The 17653-nt window shown below is 37.1% G+C and overlaps 1 long non-coding RNA gene across 2 annotated transcripts in view; it reads left to right on the top strand.

Moving 5' to 3' along the window:
* Window positions 1-16307, top strand: part of LOC103095690 (uncharacterized) — an 80156-nt gene extending 63849 nt beyond the window's left edge. The window contains exons 3-4 of one of the 2 annotated variants that reach the window (XR_008913619.1): window positions 5495-5609; window positions 16045-16307. This is a non-coding gene — a long non-coding RNA (uncharacterized LOC103095690). The remainder of the gene's footprint in view (window positions 1-5494; window positions 5610-16044) is intronic. The other variant, XR_008913618.1, reaches the window with a different exon arrangement.
* Window positions 16308-17653: the final 1346 nt, after the last annotated feature.

Here is a 17653-nt window from a genome sequence, read left to right as displayed (position 1 = left end):
GGCCAAAGGCTATAATCACAAGAGGTAGGAGACACAATCATCTTAGACATGGGGAGTAGTAATAGGAAGAAATGTGGTGAGTAGCTGGTTTAAGAGAGCTAGATTGAAATGAGAAAAGCCAAGGTCAGGAAATTTTGGCAAGACTAAGTTGAGCAAAAGAGAAGTGAGAATCTATGAAAGGAGTAAAATGGAAGTTTGCTATTGGATCATTTCACTGTCTCCTCTCTAGCCATCTCCTCCACCATTCATCAACTTCCCTCATGCTAGAATCATAAATCACTGTTAAACCAATCCTGTTATTATTCCTAGATGGATATCAATCTATTCCTCTATGGCTGCACTTACCACCTCTGAAAACTTCATCCCTACCTATAACATCAGAGATGAGAAACTAGTGAGACATATCTAAGAAAGACCTTTCTCTCTCTCTCTGAAACTTCTAGTTCTCTCTTTTCACATTCTCTAGATACTCTGGTACTTAGAATAACTTTGGATCCAACAATCCTATGCATTGCACTGGAGAAATTTTGTTGGAATGATGCCAAGTCCTGGAAAAAACCTCTTATAAGACCATGGAATCATCTTTCTTGCTTCCACATGAAGAACATCAAGCCTGGGTTCTGTGAGGGCATCTCTTGTGGAATACCATTTTGGTTTTGGCATTTCTATATGGCTTTTAGAGTTATTGTTTACTGTCTCATTTTGCAGTGAGTACTGACCTAATTTTCTGGGCATTAAATGCTTCTCCAGTTTGGGAAGTGAATTTAGCCTTGGAAACCTTCCTTAGAACCCTCCATCCTTTCTTGATTTTCTCTGTTTAATACATTAGACTTTCCCTTAAACATGCCAAATAAAAATGCTATTGCTTTTATCTATGACTGGCTCAATTAATTGTTTCAGAAAACATCTTTATATCTCAGCAACTGACCATAATACTGAGCTTGTAGTTCACAAAAAGCCCAACATTTTTCAAATGAACTTGCCTCTAACCAAGACCTTTTAATCTTGTACTTGTGAAATGGATTTTTTTTGGAACCCAACTGTAAGAATTTACATTTATTCTCTCTGTCTCTCTCTGCCTCTCTCTGTCTCTCTGTCTCTGTCTCTCTCTCTCTCTTTCTCTTTATATATGTATAAATATATGTATATAAAATTTTATAATATCCAGGCCAAAGTTTTCTAGAAGTTTATAACAATTTCTTTGTGTTGTGTCATATTCTCCTTCAGAAACTGAGTGAAGCCTATGGAAATAGGCTTCCTCAAAATAATGTATTTAAATGTACCAAAAAACCCAAAAGATTAAAAGGAACAAATTATTTTCAAATATTGTTATCAAAACCTTTTTTTCTTAAAAAGTTCATAAGGCCCAGATTCACAACTTCTCTTACCTTATTGAGAAGTTTTTGCATCCTGACTCTTTCATTGAGTGTATTGGTTATTCCTTCATGTTCTGTGTCATCTGCAAATTTCATAATTACCAAGGGACCACATAAAAACACACTGAAGAAATAAAAAATAAGTTTAGAAGAGGACACTACTATTTCTATCTTGCTTTATTTAATATATCCTTTTATGAAGTAAAATCTATGGAACAGGTTTACAGTTTTATGTGCAATCCTAATTTTTATTCTTCTTTATATCAATTAAGATGTTCATGTTTATAGGTGATTAGTAAATTTATAACAGAGAGAAAAAATGATATCACTTAGGCTTTTATCCATCCCATGAACTAAAAGTTTACATAGCACAGGGCCATATACAGATGCCTGGGATATACCATTGGAGACCTCTTTATTGGACCATTCATGACTGCTCTTTGGAACCAGTCATTTAATCATGTCTGAAAACAGCTAATCAGTATTATCATTTAGCCCACTCTGTCAACTGTTTAGTTAGAATTCCCAAGATCTACCAATTTAATAACCTGTCAAAAAAAAAAAGAGAGCAATAAGATTAGTGTGGCACCAGAAACTGTTCTTAGAGAAACCATGATGCTTTCTTTTGATAGCTCATTCCTTTATAGATGCTTAATCATTCAATCAATTAACACGAATTTATTAAGTAGGTATCATGTGACAAGCACTGTGCTAGATGTTGGGGATACAAGTATAAAATCAATGAAATAATCCTTGAATTCAAATTTCACTAGCCATCCTTTTAATAATATGTATAACTTAACATATATTATGATGAAAATATGTAATTATATATTATACATAATAATATATTGTGCTATTGTGCAGGGGAAGAGAGTTAGGCTTAGAGATGGTAGAGCTGGAGGTTCAAATCTGGCCTCAGTTACTTTCTAGCTTATATGACCCTGGGTAAATCACTTAACCCCCATTGCCCCAACTTTACCACTCTTCTGCCCTGGAACCAATACACAGTTTTGATTCTAAGATAAAAGGTAAAGGTTTTAAAATAATAATAATATAGTTCAAGGACTTCTGTCAGTATGGGGTTCTAGGCATTAGGGGTAGAAATCTAGTAAATGATATAATGCCTACTTACAGGAACCTAACATTCAAAGCAGAGACACCAAAGCCATATCTAACTATATATAAAATAAACATAAAGGGAATAAATAAAATACAGTTAGAAAAAAAGGAGTGTGCTGGCATTTGAGGAGACCAGAAAAGACTACACATAGAAGGTGGTTTTGGGGATGTGTGTTGAAGGAAGAAAGGGATGATGTTGGGTAGAGGTATGGAGGGGCTGATTTTCAGGCATAAATGACAAACAGTGCAAAGGCAAAGAGATGAAGGATGGAGTGTTTTTCATGTGTAAGAAGAAAAGAGATGCCCAGAAGGGCCTGATCATAGATTATGGGAGCAGAGGCAATGTATAATGAGGCTAAAATGATTGGAGCAAGGTTGTGAAGGGTTTTAAAAGATAAACAGATGAGCTTATATTTTATTTTTAAGGCAATAGGAAACCACTGGAGTTGAGGAGAGGGACATGGTCAGATAATACACTTGAGGAAAAACACTCTATTAGGGATGTGGATATTGTACTGAAAGGGGAGAGACTTGAGACAGGGAGATCAGTTAGGAAGTTACTGCAATGAGCCAGGTGAGAATCAAAGAGGGCCTGAACTAAGGTGGTAGCCATGTAAGTATAAAGAAGAATCTGCTGTAACAATATTGTGAAAGTAAGAATGACATAGATATGGCAATTGTTTTGATTTACAGGAAGGGAAAGTGAAGAGCCAAGAGATAAAACCAAGATTATGAACTTGGGAGACTAAAATAATTTATACCTTTAAAAGAAACAGAGAAGTTTAAAGAAATAGTGGAATTGTGAAGACGATTGTGACCCATTACAGTTCTGCTTGCTCCTTCCTCCAAATTCCTGTCCCATAAATAAAGTTTCTTTCATCTTAAACTTCTTCCTTTCTTGTTATTTCAATCATTTGGCTCACTAAGAATTGATCCCTCTTGATGCCACTGCTTCATTGGATACCCTTTCCAGTAGTGGTTACTACTGGAATACTGCTTGCTTCCTTTGGCATTCTCACTCTTTCCTTCTATCGTTATTACTCAGGAATCACTCCTTTCCTGAGATTTGTGTGATACCCAAATATAACACCCATTCTAGAACCTGATGGTAATCATCTATGATTCGCAAGGAATCCTTTTTGCTTAATGAGTTTGGTATGCACCTCACAATCTTCTCTCCACTCCAATTCCTATGTAAGGGAACAATAATATACATATTAATATTTTCTCAGGTACCCTGATTTCTCTATTCCAGAAATTATTCAGTCCCCATGACCCACTCTTTTATTCCACAACAGCTACATGATGGGCTTACTCTAATAACCGTCAGCCACAATTATTCTACTTACAGATTCATGACCTCTGAAAATCTTTTAATCTAATATTTCTTTATAATTTTACCTTTTCTTGTTACATATTCTCATTCTCACTATGGCCTCCAAACTTTCTGCCCCTCAATTCTTTTCCCAATTCCTCATGCAGTAGTTAAATACTCCTCCCTTCCCTGTTTCAACTCTTTGGTGAAACAATTCAACCAATATATTCTCTTCTGTCCTTGAATTCTTCTCTCCCACTTGTCCTATCACCCTTCATGCCTTACCAATCCCCAATCACTGATTAATCTAACCAAATAAGTTCTTTACTCCTATTCACCTGCTGCTGACTGGAACTGAGGAATAACAGAACAATGCTTCTTAGATCAACTACAAACTTAACCATATAATATCAGCTAGACCCTTAGTGCCTCAAGGAAAATCATTCTACTCTCCTCTGATTGAATCATTAACCTACTCTCCACAGGTGCTGTTCCAAATTTTTCATCTCTTTCAAGTTTCTCACAGCAATCCCTCTCCCATCCCCTCTGCTGAGGACTTTGATTCATATTTTATTGACAAAAAATGAGACCATGCATGGTTTAAGAGCCCTCTTTTCAACTCTTCTATTCATTTCATGTCTTTCAGACATTTTCCCATAGTATCTCCCTTGCTCCAGCATCAGAGGAAGAGACAAAGATTGCCCCTTGCCACATTCCCCATCATTCTCTTCTGCCTCCTCTAACAGATTGTCCTATTATGATTCCCACTTTCTGTCATATCGGTTTATACGGTGCTGCCTACAAGAGTATATGCGGACCCATGGAGTGTCTTGAACTTAGTATAGCTATTATGGGGATGCCAACTATGGGGGAGAGGGTGTCTCTACTGTGCTTCTGCCTCTACAAGTCACCAAAATGAACCATCAAACCAAATGGCTTTCTTTTCCATCAGTCACACACAAGTGCCTATGTTATTTTGGCCCATAGGAGAGACTATATAATCCTTTGCTTCATCTGAAATAATTTAAGTCCCGTGTGGCAGAGGAATTCTAGAACAGGGTTTATTCTGGGCACCCTATCTCCTTGTACCAGATGGCACCTACCCCTGCTACCCCCAGGATGGGCAGAAAGAATGGTGCCCAAATGGGAGATGAAGAGTGGAAAGATCATCTTTTTTTCTGAATCCCTAGCCCCTCCAGGCCCACCAGCAGCAGTAGCAAAGCCCAGTGCTCTTGGTCTGGACAGGGTACAAAGCTGAGAAATGGATTTTTATCCCTTACTACACCCTGCTTTGTTTGGGAAATCTGTGCCTTGCCCATGGCCACAGCTGTTGACAGGGCGCGCTTTCTGCAGCCCAGTCCCTGTGAGGAGCCCTCATGGGGCGCTTTTATCTGAAGAGTTCCTTTGCCCCTTTAGACCTCCCTGGCTTAGAGCTGACGTTCTCCCTGTCATATCACTTACGCTCTGATCAGAGGTGTTTATCACCCTCTTCTTCTGAGTGATATTGTTGCTGTGTAATTTACTTACTTGGCTGACTTCAGCTTGGAGGCTTGCACTTTGTTGACGGAGATTGTTTCTAGGGATTATCTAAACCTCTTCTCCATTACCATTTTTGAAGTGAACATTATACAGCTTCGATGCTGAAGTACAGCTCCCTCCAGCCTTCTCTCTCTTTCTGCAGCCATCACACACAAGCATGCCGAAGCCCTGTGTTGGAATGGATGGCTCCTGCCTGGGGGCCATCATTATTCCCTCGCCACTTGCCTCAGCAAACCTTGGGGACACTGAAGGCTCCAGTGAGTAGCTTTTCTGACTTTAGTTTCTCATTGTCGGTCCCTGGAGTCAGGCTGGAGGCCAGCCTGGAGTCTGTGATTTGTCGATGTTGTCTCTTTCTGAATCCTTCAGGAAAGGTGGGAAGGTATTGTCCATCCCTGACTTCAATGTCAAAACCAAAAGAAGTAATTCCTATAAAATGGCCAGGGAAGGGATCAGGGGAGCAGTGGGAGAGAGATTAAAGGATTAAGAGAAAAGCACAGAAAAATGCTTAAAACACCCAACTGTTTGCTTACTGGCTGCTAGGCAAGAACACTCAAATAATATTTATGTTGCTGTCCATTTTGGGGTGTGGGGACGGATGTCATTTCTACAGGTTAAGTAGGAAACAACCCAGGATGTGGGAAAGTACTCGATTTGGAATCAGAGTATTTGGGTTCCTATCCTGCCTCCAACACTCACTGCTTATATTATTTTGGGCAAGTCACTTCCCTAGGTCTCAATTTCCTCATCTCTAAAGCGAGGAGATTGGATTCACAGGCCACTGAAGTCCCATATAATTACAGACCCATGATCCTTTCAGTCTTTTCTGTTCCATAAGGCTAGAAAGTAATCCCCAAAGGTCATTTGGAATGTGGTCTGACAGAAAGAACTCTAGGATCAGGAAGCCTGATTCTCTACTTGCTATCTATGTCATCTTGGCCAAAAACTTAGCTGAGGACTTTCTGGATCTTGGTTCCTTCATCTGTAAAGTAGGAATAATACTTGCATTTTTTCATGTGCAAGATTTTAGAGAGGAATTTGCTATAATTTTTAGTAAGCATTTTTCATCTTTTTGCTCCATTATTATGCCACTAACCTTCAGTTTAGAGCTTTTCACTGTCCATGGAATAAAGTCTAAATTGTTTGTATCCCTACTGGCCCTTGTTGTCAAAACAAAAGAAAAGTAGACCCCTAAAGGCTGCATATTAACTTAGAAAACCACATATTAACATTATGTTATATTTTTATTTATTTTATTAAACATTTACCAATTACATAAAAAAGTCCTTACCTTCCATCTCAGAGTCAATATTGTGTATTGGTTCCAACATAGAAGAGCAGCAAGGGATAGACAATGAGGATTCAGAGACTGGTCCAGGTCACACAACTAGGACATGTTTGAGGCCAGATTTTAAATCAGGACCTCCTGTCTCTGGGCCTGAATCTCAATATACTGAGCCACCCAAGCTGTCCCCCAACTCCACAATTACATTTAAATTTGGTTCTGGCTGCACTCTGGAGCAGGGACATGAGTATGACATTTCTGTACTAGCTGATCATTCTCCTAAAATTAGATGCATCCTAACTTTAAGATGCTATAATTCTTGATCACGTGGGTTGATGGGGATATGATTGGGGATGTAGTCTCCAAACACCCTGGTGCAAATATCAATAATATGGAAATAGGTCTTGATCAATGATACATGTAAAACCCAGTGGAATTGCCTGTCAGCTACTGGAGGGGAGTGGGAGAAGGGGAGGGAAAGAACACAAATCTTGTAACCATGGAAAAATATTCTAAATTAATTAATTAATTAAATAAAAATTTCCAAGTTAAAAAAAATAAAAAGATGCTATGATTCTAAATCCTTCATATTCTAGTCCTGGCTCTATACTTAACCAACATTCTTGGCTCCTACTCCATTAATCAGCTCTAGTCATATGGATTTCTGGCTCCAAACATGACTTTTGAACTTCCAGCTCAAAACATTTGCTCTCACTAGTTGCCTCGTTGCTCAGAATTCCATCCTACCTTTTTTTCTACACATCTGAAGTTTACTTTGCTTTCAAGGTCTTCATCAAGTCCCACATTTTCTAGGTAGTCTTCCTTGACTTAAGAAAAACAATAACAACAAATGTGTAAGTGCTTACTATGTGTAAAACAGAATGGTGGTTACTAGTAGGAAAAAATTGAAATAAGATATTATCTTCCTGGCCAGAAAATTATGCTCATTTGATCCTTACTATCTTTACCACTCTTATTTAGCCCTTAAAAATATTATGTCACATATTATCTTCTCTTAAAATACATTCATGCATATATTTGTTTATAAATATATGAGTCAATGATAAAACCAAATTAGATATTTATTTCAAAGTTACAAAATTTTGAAATTAACTCATGTTATGTTCCTCAATTCAGGCTTACTGTACAGGTTCATATAAAATTATATATGTACATATATGTATGTATACACAAATAAAACACATATATTCCTACCCGTAGCTATAGTTTTATAGATATATTTTCCCTACAGTAAGTTAATATATACGTGTTTATATAAAACAAACCTTTGATTTCATTGGCATGGGAATCTCTTCATGAGGAACTTCTTTTTCCCAACATAGATTGGGATCTGATTTGCAATTTACAGTCTAAGAGTTACCCAGGACACTCAACCATAAAATGACTTGCCCAAGATCTCACCTATATCTATTGGTCTTCATTTGAACTTATTTTTTTTTCCCTCTAAGGCAAGATCTCTATTTCACCATTCAGTTTCTGCTTCTGCCTCTCTTTCTCCTCTTCTCTCTTTTTATTACCTCTCTGAGCTTGGGGTCAAGCCTCCCCTTCCCCCTAGAATTCTCCTATTATCCCTCCACTCTCCCTTTTCTCTTCCTCTGGCTCACCCTTCAGTACTCTCCTTACATGAATATGCTCCTCCCTAAGGAGCAAGGGCTATCTTATACAGAAAAGATCAACTTGTAGATGGGTTTATTTCTAAAGTTAAATTGTAAATCTCTCATTTGGAACTTCAAATTTTTCCTTATAAAAACAATGTTATAAAATGGTGATTGGTTCCTAGGCCAGTCCACAAAAGCCTATTTAACTCATAATGTGGCTGAAATAAAATACATTTGCAATGAAAAATAGTAGGAAACTGCAGTGTCAGAATACTAATAATTACACAGAACCACAAAAAACAATAAAATGGAATAAGAAGTCATGTTATTTATCTTTAATGCTGGTGCTTGAGGAAAAACAGGTTTAATGAGAAGAGAGAGGACATGCATAGGGAATTGTTTGGGAACAATTTAAAAGACTTTAAAGATGGTAGAACAGACTTATAACAGGAGGGAGTGAGGAAAGATAGCATACATAAAGAATATTCCAAGTCAGGAGTCTGGCACCCTGTGAGTATCTCTGCTTTGTACCATGAAAAGGATGCTGGGTGTGTGGTCAAAGGAGGGGTCAAGTTGTGCCTTGCACAGGCACTTACTCAGTGTGTGATGTTGGACAAGTTACTTCTTTCTGGGTCTCAGTTCTCTCATCTATGAAATGAGAAGGGTTGGATGGGCTAGATTAACCCTGAAGTCTCTACTGTCTCTAAATCTATTAATGATCCTAATCTATGATCAAGTTATCTAACAATATTTTCAAAAAAGTTTTTATTATAAATCATAGACACTTTTAACAGGTAGGGGCAGCTATGTTGCAAAGCAAATAAAGTGTAAGACCTGGAGTCAGGAAGATTCATCATCTTGAGTTCAAATCTGGTTTCCAGTACTTATTACCTGTGTGACCCTGGGCAAGTCACTTATCCCTGTTTGCTTTTGTTTCCTCATGTATAAAATAAACTGGAGAAGGAAATGGCAAACTACCACAGTATCTTTGCCAAGACCAGTCAAAATGAGGCCATGGAAAGTTGGGCATGACTGAACAACAACAAGAAAATTTGACCAGGTATTATTAACATAACTATTTCTGTGAAATAGGATATGGGAATAGAAAGAATGCCAAAAATAAGATAATAAACTGAACCACTTGCAGAGTTAGGAAGATGAGCATGGCATCTTAATCAAACCAGTTCTCACAGAACACCAATTTTTAAGTTACCCAGCTCCACTAGTTTTGGTGTTATTTTTATTATTGTCTGAAGAATAGGTAAAAAAAGGAGGTGGTCCAGGTCTCTGGTTTCCATCAAAGAAATGTTAAAGAAATTTCCCTCATTGATTCAGAGCAGTATCTAATCTATTACTTATTGGCTCAGACATGGCATAGGATCATAAGATTTCAAATTAGAAGAGATCTTAAAGTTCATTGAGTCAACCCTCCTCATTTTACAAATGAAGAAACTGAGGCTGAGTAATGTTCCCTAAGCCTTAGTAGGTTTTGAATTCAAGTTTTTATGACTTCAAGGCCAGCTTACGGACTACTATATTCTGCTATCATTTAATCCATTATAGTCCCTAAATTGGAACATCTAGCCATGGACACTGGCAGAATACTTTTAGGCTCCCCTTTTCATTTGGTTCTTCTATAGTCTGTCTTTATTTATTTTATCTCTTGAGGTTCAAACAACAGTATGGATAGCTTCCCACTACCTTCCAAAAAAAATTCAGATTCTCCCATTTTGAAACTCAAGGCTCAATCCAATCTGGCACCAACTCAAACTTCAAAGTTATCTGTCACAATCATGCAATATGAAACCCTAAACCTTAGTGGCATCCAAATTAGACTAACTGACTTTCTCCAAACTTTCCATGTTCCCTCCCACCTCTGGGCCTTGGATCATTCTATTTAATAAACTCCAGTGGTTCCTAGTGCATCCAGGATCAAATGTAAAATTCTCTTCTTAGAATTCCAAGTCCTTCATAAACTATTCCCTTCCTATTTTTGAACCTTCTTTATATTTTAATAGAATTTTTTTACAAATGACTCAGCCCTTCCTTTTCTCCCCTCCCTGAATCATAGAAAGCATCATTCAGGATATGTAAACATACACATATATTTACATATAAAACATATATATTTATAAGTATGTATGTATATAAAATGTCTTTCATGTTTCCATTTCGTTTGCAGCCTTAAACCATACTACACAATTTATATTTTTTCTGTCTGGTGACATTGGTATCATGGCTTTTCCATGAACAAGACCATCCATCTTTCAGCTCTAGGCATTGTCTCTAGTTGTCTCCCATGCCTGGAAATCTCTTTCTCTTATACTCTATTGAGTTTATTTCTATTGACCTTATTTCCTTTAAGTATCATCTAAAATCCCACAGTCAACAGAATTGACCCTTCTTAATTCTAGTGCTTTTCTTTTGTTATTTCCTATATTTCCTATATCTGAATAGTCTTGTATATATTTGTTGGCATGATGTCTCTTCCAGTAGATTGTAAGCACTTAAAGGGTAGGGACTGTCTTTTTTCCTCTTTTTGTATCCCAGACCTTAGCATGGTGCCTGGAACATTAATACATGATTAGTAAATATTATTGATTGATTATTTGTTTTGGAATGCTTTCCCCTTTCCTACCTTCTATTTCCAATTTTCAGCATTTCCTCCCTTTCTTTAAACATTATCATTAAGTAATAATAACTAACATTTCTATAGTGTTTTAAGGTTTACAAAGCATTTTAATTCCAACAGCCTTATGGTAGGGAATGAAAGTATTATTATCCCAATTTTATGGAGATTCAAGCTGAGAGATACTGTGAATTGCCTAGGCTCAAACAGCTAATATCAGAGCCAGTATTAGAAATGAGTTCTCCTAATTCCATGTCCAGAGTTCTTTCTAAAATAACCCATACTGTCTAAATTTCATTTACACCAAGAAGTCTTCTGCTATCTCCCCAAGTTGGATGTGTGGTTTCTCCTTCCATTAAACCCTTGGCGTTTGGAGCAATTCTCTGCAGGAATAGGACATATCACACATTTTGGGTGAAACAAGAGTAGAGAGTTCTAAAATAGGAACATTAGACCAGAGACCAAACCTAAATGGGTACTTCAGATGAAGTTTCAGAAACAACGTTAGGGAACTGGTTCAACAGAGGAAGATACCAACTAAAAGGAAGGGTCAAGGGGTAGAAATGGGAGAGCACCCAGATATAAACTTCCCTAATAATGACTGTCATCTAATTTGGACTGAGTTATTCCTGATGCACAGTCATCCTTTTATGCTTCAGTGATTGGCACTTTAAAACACTTTCCACAAGGTCAGTCCTAAAACTTCTCATTGTGAACTCTCTCTTTTCAGTTCTATACTTTAAATTCCCCTCACTATCATCCATTTTTGCTCCAATTATCCTATCCTTTACTTCAGTCTTAGAGAAAAAGGTGGGGGTTCTTCCTGACATGATCAACCCTTCTACCTTAATAAGTCCTTTATTCCATTACCTTCCAACTTTTTCAGGAATTTTGCTCTTCAATTGGAAATTGAGGGGATGCCCATCAACTAGGGAATGGTTGAACAAATTGTGGTGTATGTTGGTGATAAAATACTATTGTGTTATAAGAAATAATAAGCAAGATGATTTTAGAAAAAGCTGGAAAGAGCTGCATAAAGTGATACAGAGTGAAATAAGTAGAACTAGGAGAACAGTAACAGCAATACTGTATGGTAATAAAATATGAAAACTTGGCTACTTTCAGCAAAGTAATGATCTGGGACAGTTCTGAAGAACTTATGATTGGGAATGCTATCCACCTCCAGAGAAAAAACTGTTGGAGTTGAATGGATGCAGATCAAAGCTTACTATCTTTTTCACATCAGTGTATTTACAGTTTTACTTTGGGGTTTTGGTTTTGTATGACTGTACTCTTACAATAATGACCAACATGGAAGTGTGTTTTGCTTGACAATATATGTATGGCCCAGAACAAATTGTTTGCCTTCTCCAAGGAGGGGGTGGGAAGGGAAAGAAGGAGATGGTTTGACTATCCACATTCAGAGGAAGAACTATGGGAGTAGAATCACAGAAGAAAAACAACTGCTTGATCACATAGGTTGATGGAGATTTGACTGGGGATATAGACTCTAAAGGATCACCCTAGTGCAAATACCAATAATATGGAAATAGGTCTTCATCAATGACACATGTAAAAGCCAGTGGAATTGTGTGTCAGCTACAAGAAGGGGCTGGGGAGGAGGGGAGGAAAAGAACATGAATCTTGTAACCATGGAAAAATATTCTAAATTAATTATCTAAAATTTTACAAATTAAAAAAAGGAGATGATTTGGATCTTATAATATTGGAAAAAAGTATGTTGAAAATTATTATTACTTGTATTTTGGAAAATAAATTCTTTTTTTTTTCATGATTCAAAGATATTTTTTTCTCTTCAATTATCTCTTCTCTTCCTAATTTTCAATCTCTCTTTATCTACTAGTTGCTTCCATTATTTCACAAACTTACTCCAAACTACTCCATCATTAAAACAAAATGTCTTCACTTGACTTTGCTATCCATTCAAACTAGATCATAAATCTCTCACTGGAATACTCCTAGAAGAAGCTGTCTGTAGTTTTCCCCCTCTACTTCTTGACATCCCCCTCATTTCTCAAGCCTTTCCAATCTGGTGTCTGGCCCTACTACTTGATTGAAACTACTCTCTTCAGGGATCTTTAGAATGCTAAACCCAATCTTTTTTTTTTTCATTCCTCATTTCTCATTCCTCCTTCTTAACTTTTCTTCTGCATTTGACACAGTTGACCACCCTCTTCTGAATTTCTTTCTCTTCTCAGAATTCTTATGATGTCTTTCTCCTACCTATCTGATATTTTTCAGTCTTTTTTATTGCAACATCATTCATGTCCTACCTCCTTTGCTTGGATGTACCTCAGAGCTCTCTCCTGGACTCTTTTCTCATCTCTATCTATACTCTCTATCCTTTTGATCTCATCTATTCCCATGTGTTCAATTAGCATCTCTATGCAGATGACTACCAAATCTGCATATCTATCTTTCATGTTTCTCTTGAACTCCAGTCTCAAATCACCAACTGCTTGCTGCACATTTCTATCTAGATGTCCCATAGGCAGGTGAAACTCAACATATCCAAACCAGAACTCATTAACTTTCCCCAAACACTCCCCTCTTCCAAACTTCTCTGTACCTTTCAAGGACACTACCATCCTTCTAATAATCCCAATTTTGCAACATTGGAGTTATTTCCAATTGTTCATTCTTTCTTACCCAACATATCTAATCAATTATATCCCTTCTCTCCATATATAGTCACCATTCTAATTGAAATGGCCTCCTACTTGGTCTTCTTGCCTCATTTTATCCCTCTCTGATGCATCATAGACACAACTGCCAAAATGGTATTCTTGATACATAGGTCAGACTATGTCATGCCCCTCCCCAAGAAGATTCAGTAGCTACCTATTAACAAAATGAAGATCTTTGTTTAAAACTCGATTAAAACCCCTTTCCAATCTATCTCTAGCCTAACTTTCTGAAGTGATTTCACAATATTCACCATACATTTTACATTTTTACCAGAATAGACTACTTGTAGTCCTTTATACATAACATTTCATTTCCTACCTCCATGACTTTGCACAAGGGTTATGCCATGGTTAAAAAGCTCTCTTTCTTCTGCCCACTTACAACCCTAGCTTCTAGGATCAACTCGTGTTACCTCCTATATGAGATATTTTTCTGATTGTGTTATAACTATCATTCTTTCTGATTCCTCTGAAATTACTTTCTGTTTATTTTTAAATTTATTTTTTACTTATTTTTCTGAACATATGTTGATTCCTACCAGCCCACTGTGAGCTCCTCAAGAGCAAGGACTGTTTTGTTTTTAAGTAAGGATCCTTGGGCATAGTACAGTGCTAGGTGCCCAGTAGTACTCAGCAACGCTTATTGAATGACTTCCCCTCACCATAGGGGTGTTGGTTCTTTAAAAGGGATGTGATTCTAGCTATTCTTGGTTGGGCTCAGGTCATTAGGCTAAAATGACCTACATCTCAGGGTACAGAAAGAATATGTGACTGACTAACTATTGTTATGGTTAAAACATCCGAGACAATAGAAGGGGTTCCACATGATAGGAAAAGGGCAAAGATCATTTTGATTTCCCAAAAAAGGGATGCTATAGGTTGCTGATTTTGACTTTTATAACTTATTATTAAAATGATAATTAATGAACTAGAAAACAAAGTAGTCATTACAAAAAGCCAGTATGTTTCACCAAAAAACAAATCATACCACATTAAACTTACTTACTTTTCTTCCTCATCCCTCTCTTCACCCCCTGCCCAAAAAGGGTCATTATTCCATACTATACTGAATACTATATTTTAGGAAGAACTTTGACAAGCTTCCCAGGTGTCTCCCAAACTATGCCAATTTTCTCTTTGACCATCATCCCTACATCCTTCCCACTAGACTCCACTGTTGGAACTATCCTGGGCCTGGCTTTCATCTTGTCTTCAGACAGGGTCTCATTTCTCATACAGCTACACCCATTTTGGACTTTGACTTCTCTATCCTGGTTTCAGTGAATTCATTATTGGGAAATCTCATCATCTTGCAAGATCCAATCAGCCTGTCTTCCTCCTACCTCATCAGTACCTTCTGCTCCTCTGATTAGAGGGTGGAACCATGAACTCAGCAACCTCTAATTAAGGAGAGGCAAAAGGATAGATATCTCATTTCCCACCCAGCTGTATTAATTTTAGTTTTTTCCAAGAGTATGGCTTTTTGAATAGATACTAATCTGTGCTGATAGACTGAGTTCTGTACCTAAACTTGCCTCTTTGTTTACTCATGTGGGGCTGATTTGGGATTTCTTTGACTTCTCCAACAGGTTCCTATAGTTGGAACCTCCCCTCTTTTTTAAATTTTCTTTTGTGTTGCTCCTTGAAGGCAAGAACCGTCTTTCTTTCTTTTTTGGTATTTGTATAACCTTGGAGGCCCCCATTTCTCCTAGGATAAATATTAATTCCTCATCTTAGCATTTAAGGTGCTTCACCATCTGGCTCCAGTCATTCTAAGTTGCACCCAAGTGGTTCTCTTTGCTGTTCCCTAAATTCAGCATACCATCATCTCCTGCCTGTGTGCCTTTGTGTAGACTGGGCTTCTGCAATGAAACTCACTGAGCCTCTTGCCTCCACCTCTTAGCTTCATTCAAGATTCAGCATAGATGCCTCCACTTATGGGAAACTTATAGACCTACAGTTTGTTAATGTTTTCTCCATTCTTTTTCAAATTATACACATATACACACTATATATATGTGTGTGTGTGTATGTATATATATACATATACACTTGATTTAAGTATTATACACATATAATACATTATAAAGTATATCTTCATAATACACCAATTATATCTATATACATATATGTGTCTGTATATATGCATATATATAGCCATATATAGTGTGTGTATATAAACTTATCTGTTTAAATTACTCATTATACCTATCTCTTCTCACTAATCTCAGCCAAGGTCCCCTCCAGGCCCCCCAGTAATAATGTAGTGAAAACATAAATGGACTTAATATCTGGAAAATGGGCTTTGCCACTAGTTAATTAACTAATTCTTGATTATATTTATTGGAGGGGCCAGTGTTCTAAAAAACAAATAATTAAAAAACTCATATTAATCTTTGTATTATACAAGGTTAATTCTAACAGGTTTTTCTCTTCTAATTACATTTTTCTTAGGCTAATATTGAAATGTCTTCAGCACATTTGCCCAGCAGCATGAAGAGAACATGTGAAGGGGAGGCAGGAGTTGTAAATAGGTGACCTGACACCCAGGCTGTGTGACCAGAGGCGAGCTGGTTTACTTTCCTGAGACTACATTTTGTTGATCCAATGGGAATAACGATACCTACCTTTCTGGCCTCTCAGGGTTATAAAACTGACATGAAATAATAAATGTGAAAGTAGAACTTTCCAATGTGTAAGTTCTATATGATTATAAACTGTGATTTTTATTATTAATAATGCTTAAGGGACCTTCTCTACCCAAGCAGACAATCATCTGCTCCATGCTTTTTATAGGGCTTAATGATTTGTTCCACAAAGAGTCAGGGTGGAATGGCGAATAGAAAATTGGCCCTTGAGTCAAGAAGGTCTGAGTTCAGTTCTTACCCCGGACACTTACTGGTTATAAGACCCCAGACACACTTAACCCCTGAGGCAACTTTCCGAGACCATGACTTATTGAATAGGTGATGACCCATGCTGGTAGATATAGTTCTGTACCTGAAGTTCCCTATATCTGTGAAATAGCATATCAAATGTATTTAGTTTGAATCCTAAGGTGATCAAGTAAGAAGGAAAAGAACCTCTATGTTCTAAAATATTTATAGCAGCTCTCTTTATAATGGCAAAGAACTGGAAATTAAAGGGATGCCCATCAATTAGGATGTGGCTAACATTATGATGGAGTACTACTGTACCATAAGAAATGATGAGCAGGTTAATTTTGGAAAAATATGGACCTATATGAATTCATGATGAGTAAAATGAGCAGAACCAAGAGAACATTATATACGGCAATAGAAATATTGTTTGAAGAATGACTTGTGGGGGTATCTAGGTGGCTCAGTGGGTGGAAAGCCAGGACTAGAGATGGGAGGTCCTACATTCAAATCTGGCTTCAGATACTCCTTAGCTGTGTGACCCTGGACAAATCACTTAACTCCCATTGCCTAGCTCTTACTACTCTTCTGCCTTGGAACCAATATGCAATATTGATTCTAAAAGGGAAGTTAAGTTAAGTTAAGTTAAGAATGATTCATGTATGTCCCTCTCCAGAAAAATAACTGATGAAATAAGTAAGATATAGTTTTATATATACCCATATCTTTTTGTCAATAGATTTTGCTAACGAGGGGAGGGGAGAGAAAGGAAGGAATTAACTGGTTATTTTAGAGTATTAAAAATAAACAAATAGTTTTCTTTTTAATTCTTTTGCTAAAGAAATCGAGATTCTGTTAGCCAATCTTTTGACAATAAAGTTCTTCATCTTCCATTGGGTTTATATCTAGAGTTTGAAGGGACATCATAGGCTATTTAGGCCAACTCTTCATTTTATATCTGAGGAAACTGAGACCAGACAATTTAACTGACTTGCCCAAGACTAGATAGTAAGCATTAGAGATGGGATTTGAAGTCAGGCCCACTGATCCTGGAACCAGTACTCTTCCACTGTATTATAATTATTTATTAACATGCAAGGTATGATGCTAAATTGATCCTTGGATGACGGAGTCCATTGACAATCATACTCAAAGCCTTTCCAATAGTATAATGAATAGTGCTA

The sequence above is a fragment of the Monodelphis domestica genome, chromosome 7 (genome assembly GCF_027887165.1).
Source record: "Monodelphis domestica isolate mMonDom1 chromosome 7, mMonDom1.pri, whole genome shotgun sequence".
In the NCBI taxonomy this organism is placed as follows: Eukaryota; Metazoa; Chordata; class Mammalia; order Didelphimorphia; family Didelphidae; genus Monodelphis; species Monodelphis domestica.
The sequence above is the reverse complement of the archived record's forward strand: the minus strand, read 5'-3'. Positions and strand labels throughout refer to the sequence as shown.